At 42.5% G+C, this 24,400-nt stretch overlaps 1 protein-coding gene and 1 long non-coding RNA gene across 5 annotated transcripts in view; one reads left to right on the plus strand and one right to left on the minus strand.

The window, feature by feature from the left end:
* 4930405A10Rik (RIKEN cDNA 4930405A10 gene) overlaps positions 1 to 10,196 on the minus strand; it is a 35,625-nt gene extending 25,429 nt beyond the window's left edge. Inside the window, exons 1-2 of the long non-coding RNA NR_046307.1 lie at positions 10,093 to 10,196; positions 1,968 to 2,059 (exon numbers count right to left, since the gene is read on the minus strand). This is a non-coding gene — a long non-coding RNA (RIKEN cDNA 4930405A10 gene). The remainder of the gene's footprint in view (positions 1 to 1,967; positions 2,060 to 10,092) is intronic.
* Positions 1 to 24,400, plus strand: part of Lrmda (leucine rich melanocyte differentiation associated) — a 1,036,590-nt gene that overhangs the window by 513,099 nt on the left and 499,091 nt on the right. The gene's annotated exons all lie outside the window — the stretch shown is intronic.

A 24,400-nucleotide genomic window follows, 5' to 3' on the forward strand; every position in this document is an offset into this window, starting at 1 on the left:
ATAAAGGCATGCTTCTAATGTATCAAGGAAACTGAGAAATGTGCTGGCCAATGATTATAACACAGGGAAGAATAACTTTTCATCTTACTGAGAAATTTCCTATTTCAGTATACTCTGCCATGCCTCTACAAGAGTTGGATGGAACTGGGTAGATCAGTGCCCAGTTTTTCATATGTGTGTACTGGAGGCAAGAATTAACACTATAATGATTTGTACAATTTAAATTTCTTGTAATCATACTTTAATGTGCTAATATACTGTGGGGTATATATATTTTCAGACTTTGGAGAGACATGATTTCTGGTAATAGAGAAGGGGATCTTGTCCTGCAAAAGCCAACTTTGATTTTGTAGCCCCTAAATGTGTGGGTAACATGAGATGGCAAACTCATTTTAAGATATCTGGGTATACTCCATGATGACATAGGGGACTGGTGGGTCGATCTCTATTTAGCTTCCTGTGAGCTTTAGGGAGCAGACTAATTTCATCTGAATGACCATAGCCTGCAAGTACAGCCCCTGGTGTCTACTCTCTCAGTCATCTGGATTCATATTGGTTTCTAAATATTCATGCTAGTGGGTATTAGCTTAGCATTAAAAGTTTAACTATCAAATAGAGATAAAATTAATAAGATGAAGAAAAAGAAGAAACATGTGACTTTACTTACAACTCATATTGGAGATGAGTGGGGAGCAACCTTAGCCCAAGAGATTCTTATATAGGAATGGTTTAGCCCCTCTGCATAGTTCAGCCTGCTTTATTGCTGTGGGCTTCATCTCTATATAGAGTCATGAACAAGAGGGACTGTAAGTTCTTCACAGTGCGAAGAACTTAGTTCTAAGGGAAATGCCATTTTTCCCATGCTGGGCAAGGTGGATAAGGGGATAAACTGAGCCATAATGACACTGAAAGAGGGAGAAGATACTGTGTTGACGTTTGAGTAGTTGCGTACACTCTTCATCCCCCTGGCAGCCACTGCTCTAAGTAATTAGCCCAGAACATCCTTCAACAGCAATCTGACGTTGTCACTCCCTATCTTGCAGTTAGAGAAACTGTACTTCCTTAATTTGTTCAAGGTCATATTATTGGCACATGGTGGTGCTGGCCTTGGAATAGTGCCTGTTCTTAGAGCTTTGAAGTGCTTCTTGGGGAAGAATGCAACACTTGACCTATGACACTCCAGCTCTTTTTGTTTTCAATGGATTGGTTGATCAAAATTAATTCCAAAGGACAGAAGGACAATCTGTACAGAACAGCTCCTTAGGTTCCTATTGGGTTTTTGCACAGGCTTTCCTGCCTGACCCTTTACTAGGCACCCCCTCTTAACACCTGCCTGCTATCACCCCATCCAAAGCAGTTCTTCTAAACTTTACTCACCCTTAGTGATTCATCATAAACAGAAACTAAATGTGTTACTTTCCCTACTAATATTTGTGTTTTAATGATAGTCTGCACATTGGGATTATATTTTTAATTATGAGTGTGTGTTGTGTGTGGGTATGCACACATGAAGGCAGGTTACTGCAGGCTACTGCAGAGGCTAGAGTAATAGGCTGTTGTAAGGCAAGCAATTCAGTTACTAAGAACCAAACTCTGGTCTTCTCTGTAAGAGCAGAATTTGCTCTTAACTGCTGAACCATCTCCCTAGCCCCTGAAGATTTCAATCTAGATGCAACCATCAGGTCTCACTCCCCGTTCTATAGAAATCTGTGTACAGATTCTAACTCAAGAGCCTAACAAGGAATTCCCTTTAAGTAGATTCTAGACTATCTACTCATCCAGTCCACCACTTGCTTGCTGGGCCATCAGAAATATATCTGAAATACAAACTAAGTTGCAAAGAACAAAGGTGGCATCTTGGTCCCATCTTCACTGTGGAGTTATGAAGTGGCTTAGTCTTCAGCAGCATCTGGTGGATATGACCACCATATTCAAGGTGCTGAATAGCTGTATAATTGGTTGCTCACCTGGTAAGTTCAGCCTGTGTTCCATCACCTGACTTGAACAGTATGTCTTGGGCATGCTCAATGCAGACAGGAGGCTGGGTGTTCCATGCTGTCTGAGCAGGAAAAAAAATGGTGCCAATCTCTGGAGAGTCCAGGTGTTTCCTGTCCTATCCCCCTTTTTAAGGAATGTTCTACCTAGGAGGCCACCTCCTGAAGGTCCTGAAGGCATTGTGTCTTTTATATAACATTTTGTCCCTTTAGAAATTATCATGACACGTGTCAAGAGCTTTCACACCAAAAAGAAATATGTCACATTAGCTTCCAAGTTTCTGATTGTCTAAATAACGCAGCAACTCAACATACAGCTGTCTGGCATTTTGACAGTACAATAACCCATAATTCTTTCTGCCACTCAACACTTCAAAGTTAGCATTTTGTAGTTTGCTCTCAAGGAGTATTCATTTAAATTTTCAAGAGGAAGGAGTGGATGTGGCTGCCTCATGCCTCGTTTTTGATCTTTGCTTCATTTACTTGGGTGATCATCCCATTATTACTCATAGTTTCTGCAATGATGATGTTCATATGCCAACTGTTTTTAAAAGCAGTAGAAATGTCTTCAGATTTATATTCTTCATTCTGTGGATGATTAGGGATAGTAATGGAAACCCTCATACAAGCTACCAAGGTCAACTGTCCTGCTTTGTGTTTGTCCTGAATGAAGGGGGAAAAAAAGACCATTTGGTTAGATCAATTCATATCTGACTGTCTTAGTTTTGGTTTCATTGTTGTGAAGAGACATCATGACCAAGGCAATGCTTATAAAGGCAAACATTTAATAGGAGCTGGCTTATAGGTTCTGAAGTTCAGTCCATTATCATTGTGATGGGAAGCATGGCAACATTCAGGCAGACATGGTGGTAAAGGAGCCAAGAGTTCTACATCTTGATCCAAAGACAGCTAGTAGGAAACTTTCTTCCATAGGCACCCAGGAGGGAAGAGGATCTCACTTCCACACTGAGTGGAGCTGAGCACTAGGAAACCTCAAAGCCTGCCTACACATTAATGTACTTCCTCTGACAAGGCCACACCTCCTAATAGTGCCACTTCCCATGGGCCTAGCATACTTAAACCACCACACTGACTTTCATGTCTCCTTGGAAAAGGTAAGCAAAAGAGTTGCACCTGCCATCCAGAGAATGTAAAGTTTCCACTTCCTACCATATCTAACAGCAGGCCAGCTTTTTTGGTCCCACCTAATCCTACAGTGTGCAGGATGACCCCTTGACTAAGTTAAAATTTTTAAAAGTTAAAAACTTTAGCTGTGGATTCGAAACCATACTAAGTGATTACTAGCTCTAGTCATATCTGCTTCTATAGACTTATAGCAAAATTTAGATTAAGATTAGGATATGTGTGATTCCATATTAGACATAATTATAGGTGTTTTATTATACTCACTACTGGTTTGCGTCCCAGATCTGAATTTTCATTGGTGGTAAATTTTCATTGGTGGTTTGCTGTGTTCATTTTCTGGGGCAGAGACAGAAGTGTTGTATCATCTGCTATGAACTTGGTTCATTGAATGGCCTTTTCTTTTTTTAGCTGTATTCAAGGATGGGTTTTTTCATGCTGGAAATCCTTAGGATATCTAAGACCTTAAAATTGCTGAAGTGAAATAAGTTTTCAGTTGGTAACTTGCCAACTACTTGCTGAATATTCTTTCCCTAAGAGAGTTCAGTTTTCCAGTCTCCTGTTCAGCCCACGGAGTTACATATAATTTGAAAGTCTGAATGTGTGGGTAAAAAAAAAAATGCTGTGTTTATTATGTAGTCTTTTTATGCTTTTGAAGCCACTAGAGTGATAAATATTTTACCATCATCAGACCAAAACATTTCTGTAACAGAATCTGCTTCCAGGCTTGTAGGGAATGGTCTTCTTGTAGGTGGAATGAACTCCTTCTAGATTTTGCCAGAAGTCTCTTTGACAAGACTAAGGTGAGCTGCTAGTTGGAAATTACAGAGTGTTTGAATTGCAGTAGATGGCAGTGGGATATCTGTGGGGCATGTGTAGAGTTTCTCCAGTTGATTGATTTTGTTGAAGAAGAGTCTGTGGTGACTCTCCCCTGTTTATTGGTGTTTTGATGAGAATTTGCATCCTCAGACCTAGTGGACTGATGTACCTGCTGCTTCTGAATGGGGAATTTGAAACCTTGCCAGTTACTTATAGAGGCATAGAAATATCTTGGACGTGGAGGAGAAGAATCTACTGATGTTTGCCTCAAATGTACATTCCTGCCCAAAACTGACTTCAGGAGAGTGCTATAAAGTAGGCTGGACCAGTGTTGCTGAAAATATTTGTGGGCTATGAAAATGATGTACATCATTCTAGAAAATTCTAAAATCAGTCCGGAAGGAAATGACAGTTGTCTGTGTTCTCCATTTTTCCAAAATAATCATTTGTATCCTTCTAGTAAATATCTGCCCTTGTATATGCTTATATGTGTATGTTTTGCACACTAACCTCTGAAGCTGGGATCACTGCACAGTGATATTGTATTTTTTCCAGCCTATTATGAATATTTACCTATGTTAAATATCAGCCTTAAAACTTTATGTAGTAGCTGAATAGTTTTGTTATAAAGAGTATATTGTGATATCAGCGAGCGACTAGTTTCATTCCATAGATTCCTTGCTTTTTTAATACCACGAAGTATGCTCTATTCTCTATTCAATTTCCATTTTATACACGCTTCTGACTATATCCTTAGGATAAACAGAAATGGAATGGCTGGGCTATATTTATTTTCTATTTGAAGGTCTATTTTAAAAGGAAGATAGAAAGGTGGGAATGTTGCTCTCCGTTTTGAGCAGGAAAACTAGGGAAAGGACACCTAGACCAAGTCACCTGAAGGGCATGTGGAGATTCAAGTGTCCCCAAGGCTGGTATCTGCTTTGCTAACACCTGAGAAGTGAGAGCAGCATTGCTTTCAGGGGCTTAGTTATATTTCTTGGTGGCAATGGGACTCTCTTTACAATATTTGCTTAAGATGGTTTATGGTCCCAGTACCCAATGAAGATTGTGTAAAGGCTTCTCATCTTCGCATTTCACCTCAGGCCACCAGCCTTGGGGATTTCTCTACTCAGTGCTCTGGAGTGGTGTCTAGAATACTGGTCAGGGCATCTTCTTGGCTGCTTAGCCCTTTCCTCTCTTCTTTGTTCTGTGTTGCAGTGCTGGGATTGCGCTCATGCCCTCACACACCCTTCAAGGATGTTCTATCCCAGAACTATGTCCCCCGATGCTTATTTTCCATGGAAGACATTGGGGAACACACTCATGAAGTCCTTGATCCTCTCTTGGGTGCAGTGGGTACAATACAGAGATGTATTAAGATCAGTCCTGGCTTCCAGAATTAATCTGGGTTCAAAGCCCCAAAGAAGGATAGTTATGACAGTAAGCATCTTAAGACTGAGGCAAGAGAGAGCAACAGCTTAGCTAGAAAATTAATTAGTGGTGTTCCTGGGACATGACAAATGTCTGCTTTGTAGCTACCTCGGCCATTGTGAACTCTTGTTCTTAGGTATTTTGTTCTCAGGGCTTCCTGTTTTTTGTTCCGTTTGTCTTCTCTTTACTGACTTGCTTCCTAATGTTTTGTATACAGCACACATATAATACAAACTGATACACTGGCTAGATATGCCTTCTGGATGGTGATGTTTGGCCCTATAGTCACCACTGATACATTCCCTAGACATTGCACCAATGTCTGAGGCTCATTTTCCTTATTTGTAAAACTGAGAAAAACTAGACTATGGTAGCTATTAAAAACAGACAGCATTGACTGAGTATCCATTTTGTACAATATAAATTTTGTATACATTATAGATATTAGCTCATTAAGAATCCACATACTTTGGGGGGAACTGTGATCCCATTTCTCAAGTGGTCATCCAGAATGCATAGCTGGAGGGTGGAAGCACAAAGTTCAGGCTCTAGAATTTGATCTCTTGATGATGCCCTCCCACTTTGTAAGAGCCTTGCCTCGTCCCATGGCCTCTTGGTCTTTGACTAAAGCTACATGTAAAAACCATGCCTTACAGAGAACCTAGGCTATGACACCACATATTATAATTCTGTGAGTTTACCATCTTTAACTAAGGAGAGTAGCTACTCTCTGGCCTCCCAGTGTACAAATGTTCAGGATCATAGCTATTTCCCATATAGGGTTTCAGAACGTTTCAGACCCAGAGGATTGTAGCTGAAAGGAAAAGAGCCCCTTTCAAGCAGCTATTTAATTGTGCTTTTTCATTATCAGCCTACCAAGGTCATTGCACTATTGGTTAATGTTGTACCATTGACCCAAACAGCCATGACCACTACTTTTGGGAAAATCACAACCCAGAAAGCTTAGAAAAATCATGTCACACAGTAACGGTGAATTTATTTTCCCATGTTGAAATGCTTGATCTCTTCCGATTTTAGCAGGAAGTTGGACCTGCCTCTCCTCTCTCCTATGGGAAGCTCATGTTTTTGTGTCTTGCAAGTGTAGCTTTAGTAATAGCATATATCTGTGGTCCCATAAAAGCATATATCTGTGGGCCAGAACCTCGTATCCTCATGATACCTAGCATACAAAAGTAAACTCTGTCATAATAGTGGAAGAAGGAAAAGGTAAAATAAAGCCAAGTTTTAGATGAGTTATGAATTGTTTTTTCTTCTCTCTATGGAGATTTTATTGTAAGGTGAAATTCTTGCTTCTTAGATTGATTTTGAATGGGACACACACACACACACACACACACACACACACACACACCTTTGAACAATGTCAGGCATCCAATGTCTCTAGCTCCTCTATAAATTTCCAATCTTGGGATTTCTGTAGCTTGCTTCCAGCAAGAACAGGCTCTGCTTCAGTATTCATTTCAATGGCGTTGACAATACTGACAATATAATTGACCTAAAAAGTTCTGGATTTCCTGTTAATGCACTTTAGAAATGTACATCAACTACCAAAAAAAAATCATTTCTATCTACATTTCACTTGATTTCCATTTTCAAGAGAGCAGCTTCGTCATTATTATTCTATTTGAATAGTAGTGATATCTTGAAGGATGGAAGGAGATTTCCATTGTATGCAGGAGTACTTTATTTCGATATTTTCTTTGTCTGATTATACATGATAAACACACATTAGTGACATTTCGTGCATGTTTGGAAGATAAATGGGGATATCTCTTTAAACCATTCCTGACACTTGCTAACCTGTGAGCTTAATGGCATTTTCTCTTTGATTCAATAATTTGTCTGTCAAAAAAAAGCTGGGCTGACATTCCCCTTGTTGTGGGATTGAGATGGAAAGAAATCTCTTCTCTTGAAGATAATTTTTTTTTAAATTGAAGGGAACATTTTAGGATATGAATGTTTTTGAAATTATTTGAGGATAAGGTGGTGGAGGTGGGGGTGGTATTGAGAGGGTGGCACTAATGAATGCCAGAGCCACTAACATTCTGTGGATAGCAAGTGATAAAAGAAAGCCCCCTACATCCTTCTTTAAGTCTTCTTAAAATAATTAGGGAACCTGTGAAATTTTGCAAATGAAGATGGTTTCTATAGGTGTTGGGGGAGGCTGGCAGCTGCCTTTTCAAGGAGGTGGCTGGGATGGGGGTATGCATCTGCACTGCTGCAAAGGATAGCTTAATACCTGCCTCAGTTTTCCCAAGACTCATTCCACATGACAGGCTAAGAGAGAGTCCAGCCCCAGGGTTACCTTGTAGAGGCTCTGAGTGCAGATGTCACCCTGACAATTTTCGAAAAGATGAATCCTGAAGGCCAACTGGAGTTTAGGGAGAGAATGGTAAGCTGGGAGTGAGGCCTAACTCTGCCAGGGGAGGGAAGGTCTTTATGTAACCCACATCTTGTGATCCATAGTGCATTGCTGAGCCTACTTCTAACTGGAGGAAGCTGAAGAGAGGAGGCATCCTATTTTGGAGGAGCAGAGCGGGGAGGATGGCTGGTACTCCCCTAGCCTACCCTAAAGTGTCATCAGAAGCAGCATTAGAAGACTCTGACTCCATATGGTTTCGTGGGTAGGCTTGTGACATTGTAAAACTGGTTGTGGGCCATGTGTAGAGGAGAAAGAATGTAAGGCTGGGTGGGCGTGTGAGCCAGGCTAGCTACCCAGGTTCACAACTGGACTGCAAGACATTAGTTGAGTTGGGAGTGGTGGTGCATACCTGTGATAGCAACACTTGAAAGACTGAGGTAGAAGAGTCTGCGTTCAAGCCCAGCCTGGGCTTTGTAGAGAGCTCTTGGTTAGCCTGGGCTATGTATAGAATTCACGGCTAGCATTAGGTTCATAAGTAGCAGGACCTTATATCTCCATCCCTTCATTCTCTGTGACTTCTCAGGCCAATTCCTTCTATTCTCTGCTATCTCTTATTCTACAACTGGAGCAGGGGTAAGGGATCAGTCCCAGAGCGGATCTCTTTTATCTCAAAGATAGGCTGGGATATCTTTTCCTGTGCCTGGACTGTGGTGTCGGGGGTAGGAACTGAAACCGTGGCACAGCCATTCTTCACCTTGTGACGTCATCCTGGCATCAGGTACTGGAAGTCTCCTTCCTTTGAAGAGTCCTGGAGAGACCCCAACCTCCTTATTTGAAAGTCCTCCCACATCCATTGTATTTTGTTTTGATGCATTTTCACTGAAGAACAATTTTGAACAGAGCATAAGCCCTACCTCCTTGACTGAAAAATCCAAAATTCCACACAGTAAGGCTAGATCTGTGGGGCTGGAGTACAGTGGCATAACAGTTTCCTCTGACTGTATTCAGATCTGAGATGGAGGGGCACACCCATTCCATTCCTTTCTTCTTCCAATATCCAAGACATATCTTTTCAGGTCCCAACAATATGAATATGAATCATCTCACCTTGAATATGAATCATGGGAGCTACAGCTTAGAGTTCTTCTTAAGCTCAAGGTTAATTATATAGACCAGCCCTTTTAATGTCAAATAAAGTGAAAGACAAAAGAATTTTGGGGGAGAAAAAGAAAACACTGGTTCACCATGGTCCCTCAGGTAGACCCACTCAACCCATTTTTTTGAGTGTCTATTGGGTACCAAACACAGTTCTAGTCACTGGGACTGCATCTCAAGTCCTACAGCTCACCGGTGACAGTATTGATACCAGGAGTACAAAACAGGATTTTTGACTCTTGACCTGATAATTTTATAGCTCATCACACTGTCTTTCTGGAGACCTTGCATTCTACAGGAACCAGAGGACCTCAAACTCCCTCTCATCATATGGTTGTCTCTTTTTTGGCCTCCTGTGCTAGTGTTTGGCCATAGGCTTGCTTTGTTGGGCACCTCTATCAGCTGTTTCACACTGGGTTATAGTAACAGACTGGCACAATCAACACATACAAGTGGAAGAACAGTCAGTGGCCCTGACATATGCTTTAAGCATTGCCTTCTGTTAGCAACTCACAGGGACATTTTAAATGTTGGGTACCCTGAGCTTGTCAGAGACCTCATCACATAGCCCATCCAATGAATGAAAGTGAAGCCCCAATATCACACTAACTGTGATTTAAAAAGTTTCAGTGTGAAAATTTGGGAAAGATTTTTCTTTAAATAATACATTTCTAAGGTGCTAAGGCTTAAGAGCAATTGTGTGTGTGTGTGTGTGTGTGTGTGTGTGTGAGAGAGAGAGAGAGAGAGAGAGAGAGAGAGAATGTTAAACTTAGGTATAACAGTGACCAATTTTCAGGGTTTCATTTGCATTATATTGGTAAAGAAGTGAGATCATATGTTAAGTAGGTTATCTCTCTCAGACTCATTTTGATCACTTGGGACTTTTAAAACTAGATGCACATACTAAACTTGACTCTACAGAGTCAGGACTGGAGAGATGGCTCAGCCGTTAAAGGCTAGGCTCACAACCAAAAATATAAGGGTCATTTTCTTCTTATAGACTCCAAATATTTTACTGGCTTTTAAAGAGTTTGAAGGGGAGCCCTTGATGCCATCTATGCCCGCAGCTCCTTGGGGTGGGGGTGGGGGGTGGGGAGCAATGGTGTGTGTGGGGGGGACTCAGAAAAAATGACTTTATATCTACCTATCCCAAACCAAATCTTGTACCTGAGGATGCCTTTGAGGACCGCAGGTGGGCTCGGCTTGTTTGCAAGTCTCTCTGAAAACTTCTGGAGCTAGACTTCATCTTGGAAATTTATCCTGGTAGACTCAGGAAGGACTCAGGTTCCAGTTGCTATGGTCTGATACTCAGCTCAAGCTGATGTCGCAAAGTTCCATGTTCCGAGTGGCTTCAGCAGGCTTCTGGAGGCTGGGTCTAGCAAATTCGGGTCTCCATGATAACCCTCTTCTTGCTTTGCAGACAGCTGCCTTATGTTCTATCATAAGGCCTGATCAAATTCAGTTTTGTTTTAATCTTCTTCACTGAAGAACAGCAACCCTATCTGGGTTCAAAGCATTTTTAACCCCAGTTATTTTCACAGACTCCACCTCCAAATTATACAAAGTCTCTCCAGTTCTAAATAGTATCACATCAGGATTGCGGAATGAGCACATAAATTTTGGGCGCAAACATTCTTTCCCTAATATACAAACTAAAGAAGAAAATAAACCTTAGAATCTCTAGTTGGGAATCTCAAATCCCTGTACTATCCCATTTTAACCCTGTGTCTTGGGATACATTGTTGATACTTTGGGACAAGGAGTGATTTGAAATGTTTCACTTTCATCTGAAGAAATATTTTTAAAGAAGTTAGGTAACCCCAGTTTGATTTATCGTATCATTTTGGAATTTTAAAATGAAATTAGTACACCTGCTAAATTTTGAAGAAACTTTATCTGTGTTTGTCTTAGACTCTGACCTAGAGAGCACAAGCAAGGGACATAGAAGCCAGGGCATGGCAGGAGGTAGTAACCAGGTGTAGTCCTTGGCACAGCAGCAAGACTATCTTATAAAGGGGGTTTGTTCTTAAATTTTCAGAATGTTGAGGCTTGTGTCACAGGAGCTGAAGAGGTCATGATGCAGAGTTGGGGGTCCCAGCTAGGGTATGGGGGAATGTTTACCACAGAAGGCTATGCATCTTGGGCTCATGGAACCTCCAGTGTGCCATTTCCAAAATGGGAAATACAAATTGAAGTTACTAGACTGGTGAGGGTTGATGTTTATGTACAAATGGCTCTGGACACATCTAGCATCTCGGAATGTACCAGCATCTAAAAATTAGACAGCCTTTCAAACAGGGAATGCTACTTTACTCTAGAAGGATGGCCAGGATTACAGGAGATTGTCATTTCTGAGGTAATAGTCATCTCCCACATCTTGACTCATGACTACCGATTATGTAGACCAGGATGGGAAGTACACCCTGTCACCTCCTACCTTCTTTCTCCCCTTCCTAGCATTGGTGTGGGAACCCAATAGACTTGGATTCTAATGCCCAGGGGAAACTGGCAGACACCCTCACAGGGAGGACTTTAAATAAAGATCAGAAAACAAAAAATGATTCCTAAATACCTTATGCAGTGTGTTGGGAGGAACAGAGGAAGAGAAAAGGTAAGCAGATGGTGAACTCTGAAAGCCGGTGTGATGGTCTGAAAACCAAGCTGTGTTGAAAAGGCAATGGACACAGGAGTACATCATAAGGGGACCGGGAGGAAGTGGCTGGTCGGCAAGCAGAAGAGAGGAGTTGGGTGAAAAGACATCACAGTGGGTTAATCCTTCTGAGCTTCAGGCATAGGATACAGGAAAGAGGGAGCCAGCTGGTTGCAGAAGGCCTGGAATGTAATTTCTTCCTGGTAAATACAAATATTCTTGATGGAGCTGAGGAATTTCCAGGCCTGCCCTTCATAAACTGTGGATCCAGTGGGGCCCGAGGTAGAGACTAAAAGCAGGATTCTATAGCTCAGGTATATTTGGGGGAGTCCTTAGTGGCTGAAATATCTGTTTGATTTGAAAGGAAAAATTAAGACCCAAATTAATAAATTTATGAGTAGGAACAGTCAATGAGAAAGTATTTAGATTGTTGCCTCTGCTAAGAATGGATAAGTTCTGAGTCTGTACCTTATTACTGGTTATATACTGAGGCTCAATTTTAAGATATTTTGGGTTAAATATGTGAATTAAACACCTGTATTTTCAAGTAATATAAAAACTTTAGGTATTGTTAGGCATTGAGATAGAAGTTCAACTGTGTAATTTCAGTTAAATTTGGACATGTGGTTTGAAGCAGCAGGTGGCTTCCTATTCTGTTTAATATATGAGCATACTCTAGTTGGTGAGAATTTTGGTCCCTAGTCCATGCCAGAGTTCAGCATCTCCTCTTATCCTCCATTCATGCTATGGTGATAGAGGAGGAGGAGACAGAGAGAGAGAGAGAGAGAGAGAGAGAGAGAGAGAGAGAGAGAGAGAGAGAGAGAGAGAGAGAGAGAGAGAGAGAGAGTTGGAGAGTGTTCTGGGAAACGAAGTAGGTAGAAGCCAAATAGAGTAGCTATTCTCTGAGCCCTCAAAGAGGAGAGACAACAGTAACAAAAAACTCCCCTTTCACAGACATATAAATATTTAATAATCATCTGTCTACAACCAATCTTGAGGAAAAAAATCTTTAAATAGACTGCTCGAAAGGCCAGAACCTGAATTTTAATTGAGGTACTTTGAATTACTCCCATTAGTCAGTCTCTCTGACTTTTTCTTAGTGAGAGGTGGATTGCTTTTGAAAGGGGAATCAGAATTATTAGCAGGTCTTAACAGCAACCTCCCCACCCCACCCCCACCCCCAAAAAGAACTGTTCTTACTAAATAATAAACTAGGCAACTAGGCTTCTTTAAATAATGAGACTCTGTGTGTGTGTGTGTGTGTGTGTGTGTGTGTGTATGTGTGTGTGTGTGTGTGTGTGTGTGTAAGTTCATGCAAAGCAAAAGGCCAAAGGCCAAGGAACCCCACACATTGGAAATGCAATTTGAAAAGCTTCATGAAGTTTAGCTGTCTGGGAAACCACTTCCTGCCAATCACCTGTCTTAGAAGTTCCTATCTTCCTAAAGTTTGCAGGACTGACTCTCTCTCTCTCTCTCTCTCTCTCTGTGTGTGTGTGTGTGTGTGTGTGTATTTATATATGTGTGTATGTGTAGTGTTTATGTATTTATATATTTATTTTCCTTTTCTCTGCCCCCTGGGCCTCCAGTCTCCTGCCGCTGATGTAACAGGCCTCTTTGATGAGCCCCTTGTATCTTATACCAGCCAATTTCGACAGTCTAAAGTGCTCAAATTGAGCCATTTTGTTCTCTGTAAAATAAACCTCAGGCCATTATGCGTGTTTTTCATTCACCTACCCCCTGTCTCCTTGCCTTGGCTCCTCATTGCTTCCCCTCCCCTGTTTTCTCCTTTCCTGTTCTTTCTCTCTCAGAGGTAGCCTGGGATGGGAGACAGCCAGCCTTCCAGAGACCCCCCACCCCCCTCGTGCTCAGTCTGGCCACGTCAGCTTCATTCTGGCAAAATTTGCTTTGAGATGTGTGTCATGGAGCAGGGCTGCTGGGCTGCTCCACCATAATTGATCTTGCTTATTCATCTGATTCTCTGGGAGCACCTCTCCCCTTTCTGGCTTTTGTTTGGATAAATTGTTTGAAGATTTAACATGATGCTGAAGCCTCTGCCTTGTGTTTGCCCTCCACCTCGTCCCAAATGAGAGAATGATTCAGGGAGGAAAGCTTCCTTAGTCCCTCGTCCCCACCTGGGAGGACATCTCCAAGTAGCACAATTAAGGCAATCTCCAGACTAATTTATTATGGAGATACTTTGCACAGCTCCTGATTTATTGTCACAAGCAAGGGGAGAGTCTGTCTTTGGAGTCTGTACTCCTTGCTTCACATGGCTTAAACCGATGCTTATGATGGATCTGAATCCAGTAATTTATTCGATTTTGGGTCATTAACCCCTGTTCTGCTTATGACAGCAAATGACTTCATCTTCAGAGATGATGAGTGTTCTAAACTATGGAGGTACTTGGCTCTCACCAGCTCTCATCTGAAAATCAATTTTAAGCAAGTGGCGGGTGTTAGAGATCCTCTCTGCTTATGGGTTTGGGCAGCATAGCCTCCGGGATGTGAGGTTGCAGGGATGGTGGAGGAGAGATGGAGGGGGTGAAGAACACCCTGGGAAAGAGCTCTTATCGCCATAGAGTGTTTGTGCTGGGGTGGCTAATGTCCTGAGAAAGCTGCACAATAGGCTCTGTCAAAATGCTTCTTAGAAGTGGGGAATGGATTGCACTTTGGAAATGGGGTGGGGGAGGGTCCCCCTCAGTCTAGCAATCCCTTCTGTAGACTGAATAGACTAGCTGGAAACCGTCGCTCTCATTCCCATTGACTAAAGCCTGGAGGGACTGACTTTACTGGTTAAGCTTTCCAACCATAGCAGTTTAAATACTTTTTTCATCTTCTTTTTGCCTGGAATACCAGTTCTCCAGTTGACCTTAAAGCATACAAACTCATTTTTGAGAAAGATAAATAAAAAGGAAACAGAAACACCTTTGCCTTCAAAGCCAAGCTGGCTTCTGTCTCTTATGTGGTTCTACACACATAGGTAGCATTGCCTAATGTAAAGGACCGACCACAGGACATAGAGGAATGGTACATCTAGATGGCTTGTGTCATACCTGGGCAAGTGAGCAGATACTCCTGTGGTCCCCACTACCATGTCTCTGGACCACAGTGGACAAACAGAGCAACAAGACTTAGAGCCAGGGAATTCCTCTTTTTTTTTTTTTTTTTTTTTTTTTTGTTCCTCTTTGAGGATGAGACCAGTATTTGCTGGCATTTCATTTGAGGACTTGGAAAATAGGCCCATCTTTAATTATGATTTATGCCTTCCTTAGCCATTCTTATATGAGATTTCTCCCAATACAGCAATGTTTATATTTTAATATTTAGGAGAGAGAACATGGATTCTTAGAAACTTTTAAATAGATCAGATTCGGTAGTTATCTAGTGACTCCTCTTAGGTTTTCTTGATGAACTTCTGACTCAGGCTTGAACCAAGGTCACCCAGAGTACCTGGTGTCAAAGTGGCCCTAAAACCAGTTCTACTGAATAGTGTTCCACCTGGGCCTGGGGAAGGTATGGTTGTCCCAAGTCCACACAACGAGGGGCTGCACTGTCTATAGAGTTTGTGTGAATGCAAGTGTATGTGAATGCTTATGTGTATGAGGGTGCCCGTGTGTGCGTGCATGACTGTGCAATGCTTGTGGAGGTAAGAGGTCAAGCCTGGATGTCATTCCACAGGAGCTATCTGTCCATTTTGTCTTTTGAGACTAGTATCAGGAGCACACACACTAGACTAGGCTAGCTGGTCTGTGTGCTCTAGGGATCTGCCTGTCTTGCCTCCCCAGTGGTGGGACTACAAGCATTTATCACCAGGTCTGGCTTTTTCAGTCTCTGATTACATTAGTATTAATGTCCCTGTCCCTTCCAAGGTGGGTATTTACCAGCTCCCACTCTGCTTCTTTAGTATACCATTGTTCCTGACTCTCAGTCCTGTCTTTTCTCAGCAAACCAAGAGTCATCCTTTACCCAGAAAACAACAATAAACACAAACCACATCTTGCATTAGACATACGCTCTTCTTCCTTTAGAGTTAAGTAAGGAAATGGCCTTTGTATGAGACCCTTCAGTGAGGATTAGTGAGAAAAAAAAAGTGATACCTTATGGTGCAAGTACAGGAGAACCCAAAGGAGGAAGGAGTGGATTTAATGGGACTTGTCTCATCTGTGCCCCTCTGATATGTGAGTGCTGGCTGTTGGGTGACAGTCTCTTAGCCCTCTGTATTTTGGAGAGACTGGATCACCTTCTAGACTTCTTTCTCTTGCACATCATTAACATCTCCAAGGAACTCTAGATGGTCTGAGGGCATGACTGTGGCTGTTCTTAGTCTCTCTGTGGTGACCCTGATCAGATTAACCCCTGCCTGGATTTCCTTCTCTCCAGCCACTCCCTGAATTGAAGCGGGGGGGGGGGGGGGAGCAGCGGTAAATGTCTCAGTCTGACATCAGCTGCTCATGCCTGTCCCCATCAGTTCTGAGAGATGAGTGTCTCATGGTAAACATAATGTCCCTTCATCCCCCTACTCCCACCCCCCACCCACCCCCTGCATCTAAACTCAGCCTTAGTAAGAATCTAATGCAATCTAAATGCAATTCTCAAAGAGACACTGTCAAGGTATTTTTAAAAATTTTAAAGTAATTCCTAATCCCCCCATTCTGCCCATTGCAGTTGTGCCTTAGTAGTTAATCAGACCTGCCAGAAGTTGACACCCTCCTCGAAGGGTGGGAAACCTTTCTTATACAGCAGGCCTGGAAAAAAATCCACGGGGCAGAAAGATTGGGTAGGTCCAGACTCCTTTACCATGCGTTCTAGAGGCAAGTCAGTGTGGTTATTATTGTTATTTTGTGAAGTAAATAAAATAAAATAAAATAAAATAAAATAAAATAAAATAAAATGATGTCTTGTCATCTTTGTTCTGGGAAAGCACCTTAAGCCATGCCAGGCCCACCAGATTTTCTGGAGTGTTCTTAATTCAGTTTATATCTGTTTTTCCAGAATAGGCAGCACCCATAGCCTTCCATGTAGGTTCTTTTCTCCCTCCAGGCTCACCGCTTGCCTCCTCACTCTCTCATGAAGGAGAAAAACAAGTGAACCTTGGTTTCTACCTCCACCTATCCCAGAATCCCTTCTGGCTGTTTGTAGGTACTGTGCTGTGAAGCAGGAAGAAAGCGAGCCTGTGTTTCAGCCCCTCTGCTGAGAACTGTGTATGTACAGCCCCAGCTGGCCTGGGGGTAAATTATCCTCTACCTAGGAATCCTGGGACTTGACATTCAAAAATTCTCTTCATTGAAAACAGACTAGCCCTGAAAACCTGGTTAAGGAGATAAAATCTGTAAGCACAAGAGGATAAATGTAGTTTGGCTTGTTTGTACTGGTCTAATTTAATACAATCTCCCTTGGAGTTTCCAGCGTCTAGATTTTCTAGACCATTAAATCCATTACTTTTCAGTGTTGGCGTTTTATTTATTTTTTTATTTTTACATAGGAAGATGGGTTTTTAGCATGGATATATGTTTTTAGTGGCACCCTCCACTAATCATGGGAGCCTCATCAAAGCCCATTTGCTATGAAGTGACTAATACCCGGGCCCAGGAGCTCTGAAGTTGGATTTCTATCCATTTATCGTGAAAGGCCTCAGCAGAAGAGTCAGACAAAGGGGTTGCTTGCTGTAGCCACTGCTGTCATAGGACTCATAGCGTTGTAAAGGGATATCTTCCAAACTTCTAGAAATGGCTGGATACCAGGAAGAGGGGTGTGGAAATGGATTTATCTAATAACCTTCCTATCCAGGGTGTGTCTAAATGGTGTAAAGAGATTGAGGTCATGGCCAGGAGCTTCAGTGTGACCTTGAGCCGCTGGGTTCCTTCTCCCATCTTTAGTTTGCCCCTGTGATCAGTTGAACAAATATTTGGAGGATGGTTTAGAGCCGTGTTCAAGTTATCAGTCGTTCATACAAGCAGCATGAAGCTTATCTTATCCCCCTGCATCTTAGATTTTCTGTCTTTCAGGAATCAGCTTTGAGAGTTTTGTTGAGCAGCCAGGAAGCACAAGCATGTGGGTAAGCATCTAGCTTCTTAGTCGACCTGCAAAGGTGTGTGCCTGCCTCCTCATTTGTTTCCCTATGGATGGAGGAGGATGGAGAGCTGAGTGGTGGAGAAAGTCATGCTAAATCGGAACCTTCCATTGGCTTCTTAAAGGCCAGGCTGGAGGAAGGGTGGAAGGAGATGGACCACAGACATATAGGGTCTCTGGGAGAGGACTAATCTCTCAGATTAGGGCAGAGTACAGTCTAGCTCTAGTTTACTCAGTCTTTCAAATCAGAGAACAAAAATGAATCCTGGCACACTTAAGCAAAGACCCGCTGTCAGCACTAAACTTCTATTTGTGGGTCCTTGTGGTACTTAGTCTCTACCAGGTACCCCTCATCCTACCTAGAATAGTGCCTGGGCAGCAAGAAGGCTCTGTCCTGTTTCCAACCATGATAAATCTTTGGGTTTTTTTTTTGTTTGTTTGTTTTTTATTACATATTTTCCTCAATTACATTTCCAATGCTATCCCAAAAGTCCCCCACACCCTCTCCCCCCACTCCCCTACCCACCCATTCCCATTTTTTGGTCCTGGCTTTCCCCCTGTACTGGGGCATATAAAGTTTGCCTGTCCAATGGGCCTCTCTTTCCAGTGATGGCCGACTAGGTCATCTTTTGATACATATGCAGCTAGAGTCAAGAGCTCCGGGGTACAGGTTAGTTCATAATGTTGCACCTACAGGGTTGCAGATCTCTTTAGCTCCTTGGATACTTTCTCTAGCTCCTCCATTGGGGGCCCTGTGATCCATCCAATAGTTGACTTGTGAGCATCCACTTCTGTGTTTGCTAGGCCCTGGCCTGGTCTCACAAGAGACAGCTATATCACCGTCCTTGCAGCAAACGCTTGCTAGTGTATGCAATGGTGTCATCATTTGGAGGCTAATTATGGGATGGATCCCTGGATATGGCAGTCTCTAGATGGTCCATCCTTTTGTCTCAGCTCCAAACTTTGTCTCTGTAACTCCTTCCATGGGTGATTGTTTCCAATTCTAAGAAGGGGCAAAGTGTCCATACTTTGGTCTTCATTCTTCTTTAGTTTCATGTGTTTTGCAAATTGTACCTTATATCTCGCTATACTAAGTTTCTGGGCTAATATCCACTTATCAGTGAGTACATATCATTTGAGTTCTTTTGTGATTGTGTTACCTCACTCAGGATGATGCCCTCCAAGAGGAACTCTCAATTCTGAATATCTATGCTCCAAATGCAAGGGCAGCCAGATTAATCTTTGTTAACAGCTGTGCTTGCAGGACTTGGCACATCTCAGAAACTCATGTTAAAGTTATACATTTTCCAGGATAGAACTCATGACCTACAGATCAAATAGGAACTTCTGTGCCTTACTCAATGGCGATGAGCCAATGGGAGATTACAATAACTATTCATCTGATTGTGAATTTGCACCTGTGGGTCAGTGTGTGTGTGTGTGTGTGTGTGTGTCTGCATGTGAGTGCCTGTGTGTATTTCTCTGTGTGTCTCTGTGTGAGTCTATGTGTCTATGTGTGTTTGTGTCTCGGTATGTCTGTGTGTGAATGTGTGTTTATGTGTATGTCTCTGTGTATATCTATGTGTTTAAGTGTGCGTCTGAGTATGTGAGTGTGCTTGCATGTCTCTGTGTGTCTATATGCCTACATGTTTGTCTATGTGTGTGTCTATGTATATCTGTGTGTCTGTGTGTGTGACAGTATGTGTCTCTGTGTGAGTGTGTATATATGTGTATGTATGAGTATGTTTCTGTTTGTGTATGATGCAAGACAATTCTATGTCTGTATGTTTGGTAATATAATTTTTTCTTCTCCTTACTTCTGACATTTTCAATTTCCCCCTGAATTACAACCTCAAACAGATAGTGAGCATGGGAAGGGAACAAGGAGGTGTTTGGGTAGGGAAGCCATGTGTACAGATCAGTGGATACATTAGTTCTCTTTCTTGTTGGTGTGGCTTGACGGACACTTGACGGACGCTTAAAGGAGGAAGGGTTATTTTGGTTCATGACTCAGGGGCGGCCATCCATCATGGCAGGAAAGCCTGGGGGAAGAAGGCTTCCCATCCTTTGTGGCAGGAACACTGGGTACTTGGTCATGTGAAGTTATCAGTCAAGAAACAAGGCTGTAGCACCCCAAGTGGTGGGTGGTCATAGCCCTCAAGTCCTGCCCCATTAGCTGCCTGTGGCATCTAGTTAGGCCCTGTTATTTTCGAGCAACACAGTCAACTGGGGACCCAGTGTTTGACTGCAAGAGCCTGTTGGGTACATTTCACATTCAAACCTTAACAGCATATACTGGTGTGCACGTGATGGATACTGGAGCCAGACACTTCCTTAAACGGCATCTCTCTTTGGCAGAAGATGCTGCCTGGTGTCTTTTTCTGCATAATTGGACTGTCTTTTTATATAAACCTACAAGTTGGGTAGCTTGTTTCTGAGCCTAAGCCCCCTGCACTCTCACCAGGTCAGGTGCGATAGTAAAACCTGTTGTCTGGCTTTGTATTCTGAATAATGGAATCACTAATCTACTTGATCTGGCCAAGTCAGATAAAGAAGAGAGGGAGAGATGCCTGTGTTTTAGAGATGGCAGGCACTTGTAAAAGCAATTTCTTTTGGGAAAGGAGGGGGAAGGAGAAAAGAAAGACAGACAGTTGGGAAACAAGGAGCAAAGACTGTTGGAAACCTTTTAATTACTACTAATTACCTCGGTAGAAAATGTTGGAGGCTCCAAAGGATTTGTGTCAGCAAGTGAAAGATCAAAGATTGCTAGGCTCACATTTTAATCTGTTGGCTATAAAAGGGGACGAGGGGGGTGGTAATGGGACCCAAGAGAATGGCAGCCCAGGTGGCCTTGCCCTTAATCCCATCTTGACTGCTGAAGCCTTGGGGCCTAGTCCCAATTATATAATAAGATGATTTAACTTCATTTAATTTTTTCTGTCTTCACCTCGAGCCTCCTGTAGAGGAGAGGGAAGGGTAGATGCTCCCCTCCACTGAGGATACAATGAACTGGGGCTGGAAACTGCTCAAAACTTTATTTTATTTATTGTCTCACTCTCCTTTCCATCCAGAAAAATGATGCATTGATCTCGATTTTCAAACCAACAACAACAACTTCAGCAATGCAACACCTGCCCAACTCGGGCAAGAACTCCTTGAGGGTGGAGGAGTCTCTGCTCTCCCAAAGCAAGGGGCGGTGGGATTGTTAGCTGAGACTTAGCTAGCCTAACAGGTGAACTGCGTTAGTGGAAAATTCTCCCTGTTAGAATCAGGTGGTGTTCTTTAGGGCAGGGGAGGTGGGGAGGGGGCAGAGCCATGGAAAGGGAACACTCCACCCACCATGGAAGGCCTCTGCTCTGACTCCTCTCACAGGCCTTCTTCACTCTTTCCTTCTTGAAGAATGGGTCAGACTAAGATAGAGTCACTTCATAGGATGTTGTTCCCCATGCCCCCCCCCCATCTGCTCTTGTCATTCACCTGTTCCTCCACACACCGGACTGAAAGTTTCCGGCTGAATGTAGTAGACACTCTTTCTGGCCACTGAGAACTTGTCATGCAGGGGACATTGCTCCTGTCTGTAGCTACTATCACAAAAGTTACTAATAGGAATTATTTGGCCCACACATCCTACCATACTTACCATCTCAGCCTTTACATAAAAAGTCTGCTGATCCATGACCTAGAAGGGCTGAGGGCCAGCCAGTCGCCCACCTCATTCTGCATCCTTATTGACTTTGATCCTTTCTTCTCTCTGGTCCTGAATGTGACCCCTTCCAAAAAATGATTCATCCCCACTTCCTCATTTCAAGATCTGCTTCTGGAAGCTCCATCCTACCATTGCACATGCATGTGTGCATACACCAAAAGGACAGCATCTCTGCAGAATGCAGCCTCGTGTCTACCCTTTCTGGCAGGCAAAGTTTGCAGTTCTGGAAACTCACCGAAGTAAGTTGTAGCTCACTTTCCAAACTGTGGCTACTACTTTAGCATGCTGCTACGCATGCTGCTACGGTGACTGAAGGAGCCAATCCCAAACAGTCGAGCCTCTGTGTATTCCTGTAATGCGTTTCCCTCAGCTTCAGCTTTCAGGAGAGGCTACAGGAAGAAGGAATCTAGAAGGAATCCTGCTGGAGAACATGTAAAATGCCTGGCTCTGGATAATAAGTGTGGTGTTTCTACAGGACCCTTGGTTCCTTGTAGTTGTGAGAATTAGGGTTCAAGTAACCCCATTCTGTTAGAGAAGACTGGACTACTGGTCACAAAGTTGACATATCTACTCCTAAAGGCTTCCAAGGAAGGGCTGGGATCCAAATATCCTGTTGTTTCGCCTGTGCCTCATTAGAGACACACATATAAATTGTCTACAATCACAAATATGAAGTCAAACCTTGCTCACATGTGAATGCTTTGTGACTCTTTGTGTCCCTTGACCTTGGCTAGGTTCCATATTTATCCACTTAACATGCATGTAGAGGGGGCTTAGTTGGCTGGTTAGAGGGAGAGATGCATTTGAATTAGTTACACATTGTAGAGTATGAAATCAACCTGAAATTGAACAGCTTCCAATGACAAACACATAACATACAGTCTCTGTAGACTGAGACGTGGATGGTAGCTTCCCCATGATCTCCCAGTGAAGGTTCCAAAGAGGCCTAGCATGGCTTCAAGACTTGGCCATAGAGGATAAGGGATCCATTTCTAAGCACACCCATGGAAGTGGTAGTAACATTTAGTTCCTTGAACCATAGTAGATGAAGTCTTCGTCTTTCTGGCCACCAGTTAGAGGCCTCTGTCAGTTCTTCTCCATGTAGCCTGACAATAGGTGTCTCTACTCTAGACATGGTAGAGACCTACAATAGAAGAGCACCCTGTCTGTGGTCCTCACTCAGGAGAATCCTTGTGAGTTCAAGGTTATCCTGGCTGCCTGAGGAGACCCTGGATTGTGGGTAAGGAATCTAGAAAGCAAAAGTCCAGACTTTTGGTAACTTTATCTTGGAAGTGACACCTATCACTTTTATATTATTCTTCAGCAAACCATTCTTAAGGTACACCCCCTATTTAGACATCCAGAGGTGTTATACAAGGACATGAATACCAAGAGAAAGGGGTGTTTGAAGTCAGTGAAGAAGCTATCAACCATAGTACTGACTCTCTCTCTTGTAACACCCCATTATTCTGGCATTGCGCAAAAGCCAGGTATTTAAGCAAAAATTTCCAGTTGTCTTTAATTATGAAATTATACTTTAGCATAAGGTCTTTCTAAAAATTCTACCACCAAGTCCTATCTGCTTAAAGCAGCAGTATGAGTACCCTTCAATCATTTCAAAGTCTCAGCTCAGAGCCTCTTTCTCTGAAAACACCCTTCCTAGACTTTCAACTCAGCGTGATCGCTCCCTGTGAGTTCTTGTTCCATTTATTTTCTATAGTGTTTATGTGACATATAAGCATATATCGCTTTGTGACTCTTCTATTGTTACCGTGAATTACTCCTTGAATCTCATATTGTTTAATTTCCGCACGTCAACATCTTGTCTCTCCATGGGAATTATAAACAATTGGAATGCAGTGGTTATTTAACCCTTCATATAAAAACAAGCTCAGTGGAGGCTCCCTCTAAATATATGTTGACTTGTTCCTTTAAGTGTGCTCATTGCAGACACGTGGCCATGATGTTTTGATGGAGCCTTATGGGAGGAATAGTGAGTGTTACTTTGTTGAGAGTCTCTAACCCAGTGGTTCTCACCCTTCCTAATGCTGTGACCTTTAGTACAGTTTCTCATGTGATGGTGACCCCCAACTATAAAACTATTTAGCTGCTATTTCATAACTTTAATTTTGCTACTGTAATGAATCATAATGTAAATATCTAATATTTCCAATGGTCTTAGGTGGAAGGGTCTTTTGACCCCATGGATTGAGATCTGCCACAGAGCCTCAGGTCCTCTGTTTCCATGTTTGGGTTGTTTAGGCTCAGAAAGACAATTCCTTCAAATGCAACAAACCAAAGAGGAGCCCCCAATGCTTATGTACTTGACCCTTTCTTTTTCAGATCCTGTTTCATTTATAATTCTTCTCCCTCTTTGTTCTGGATGTCTGGTATAAACTTAGTAAGCCAGGTAGGAGCTGTTTGTACTGTCCAAGTCTAAGAAGAGAAGCATCTCATGTTATGGTGACCCCCAGCCACAAAATTATCTTGTTGCTACTTCATAACTGTAAGTTTGCTTCTGTTATGAACCGCAAATAACTGGCATGCAGAATATCTGATATTTAGCCCCTGTGAAAGAGTCCTTTGACCACCAAGAAGTTGCTACCCACAGGTTAAGAGCCACTGTTCCAAATTATACTGCTTTTCTGTTGCTTTGTTTATTCTTTAGCTTTGGTTTATTTATTTTGGTAGGTGAACTTAGTGTTGTTTAACATTGCTAGCATAGCAGCCAGAATTTACCTAGCTTTCCCCACTATCCTCCAAGGATTATTAAGAGTCAGAATTCGCTGGATGAGTCCTCGGGTCCCCTTCTATAATATCTAGTTGTGTAACTTTGTCTTCAGAGCTGAGAGGGGAATAAGAAAGAAACCTTTATTGAACATCAATTCCATGCTGAGAGTTATTTACTTATGTTCACAGCTGTATTTTGGAGAATGAATGTGGATATGTGTGTGAACTTTAATATATTTCCATATATGCATGTGTGCAGCTGTGTGTTTTGTGGTGTGTGTGTGTGTGTGTGTGTGTGTGTGTGTGTGTGTGCCAGAATG

The sequence above is a fragment of the Mus musculus genome, chromosome 14 (assembly GCF_000001635.26).
Source record: "Mus musculus strain C57BL/6J chromosome 14, GRCm38.p6 C57BL/6J".
NCBI classification, from domain to species: Eukaryota; Metazoa; Chordata; class Mammalia; order Rodentia; family Muridae; genus Mus; species Mus musculus.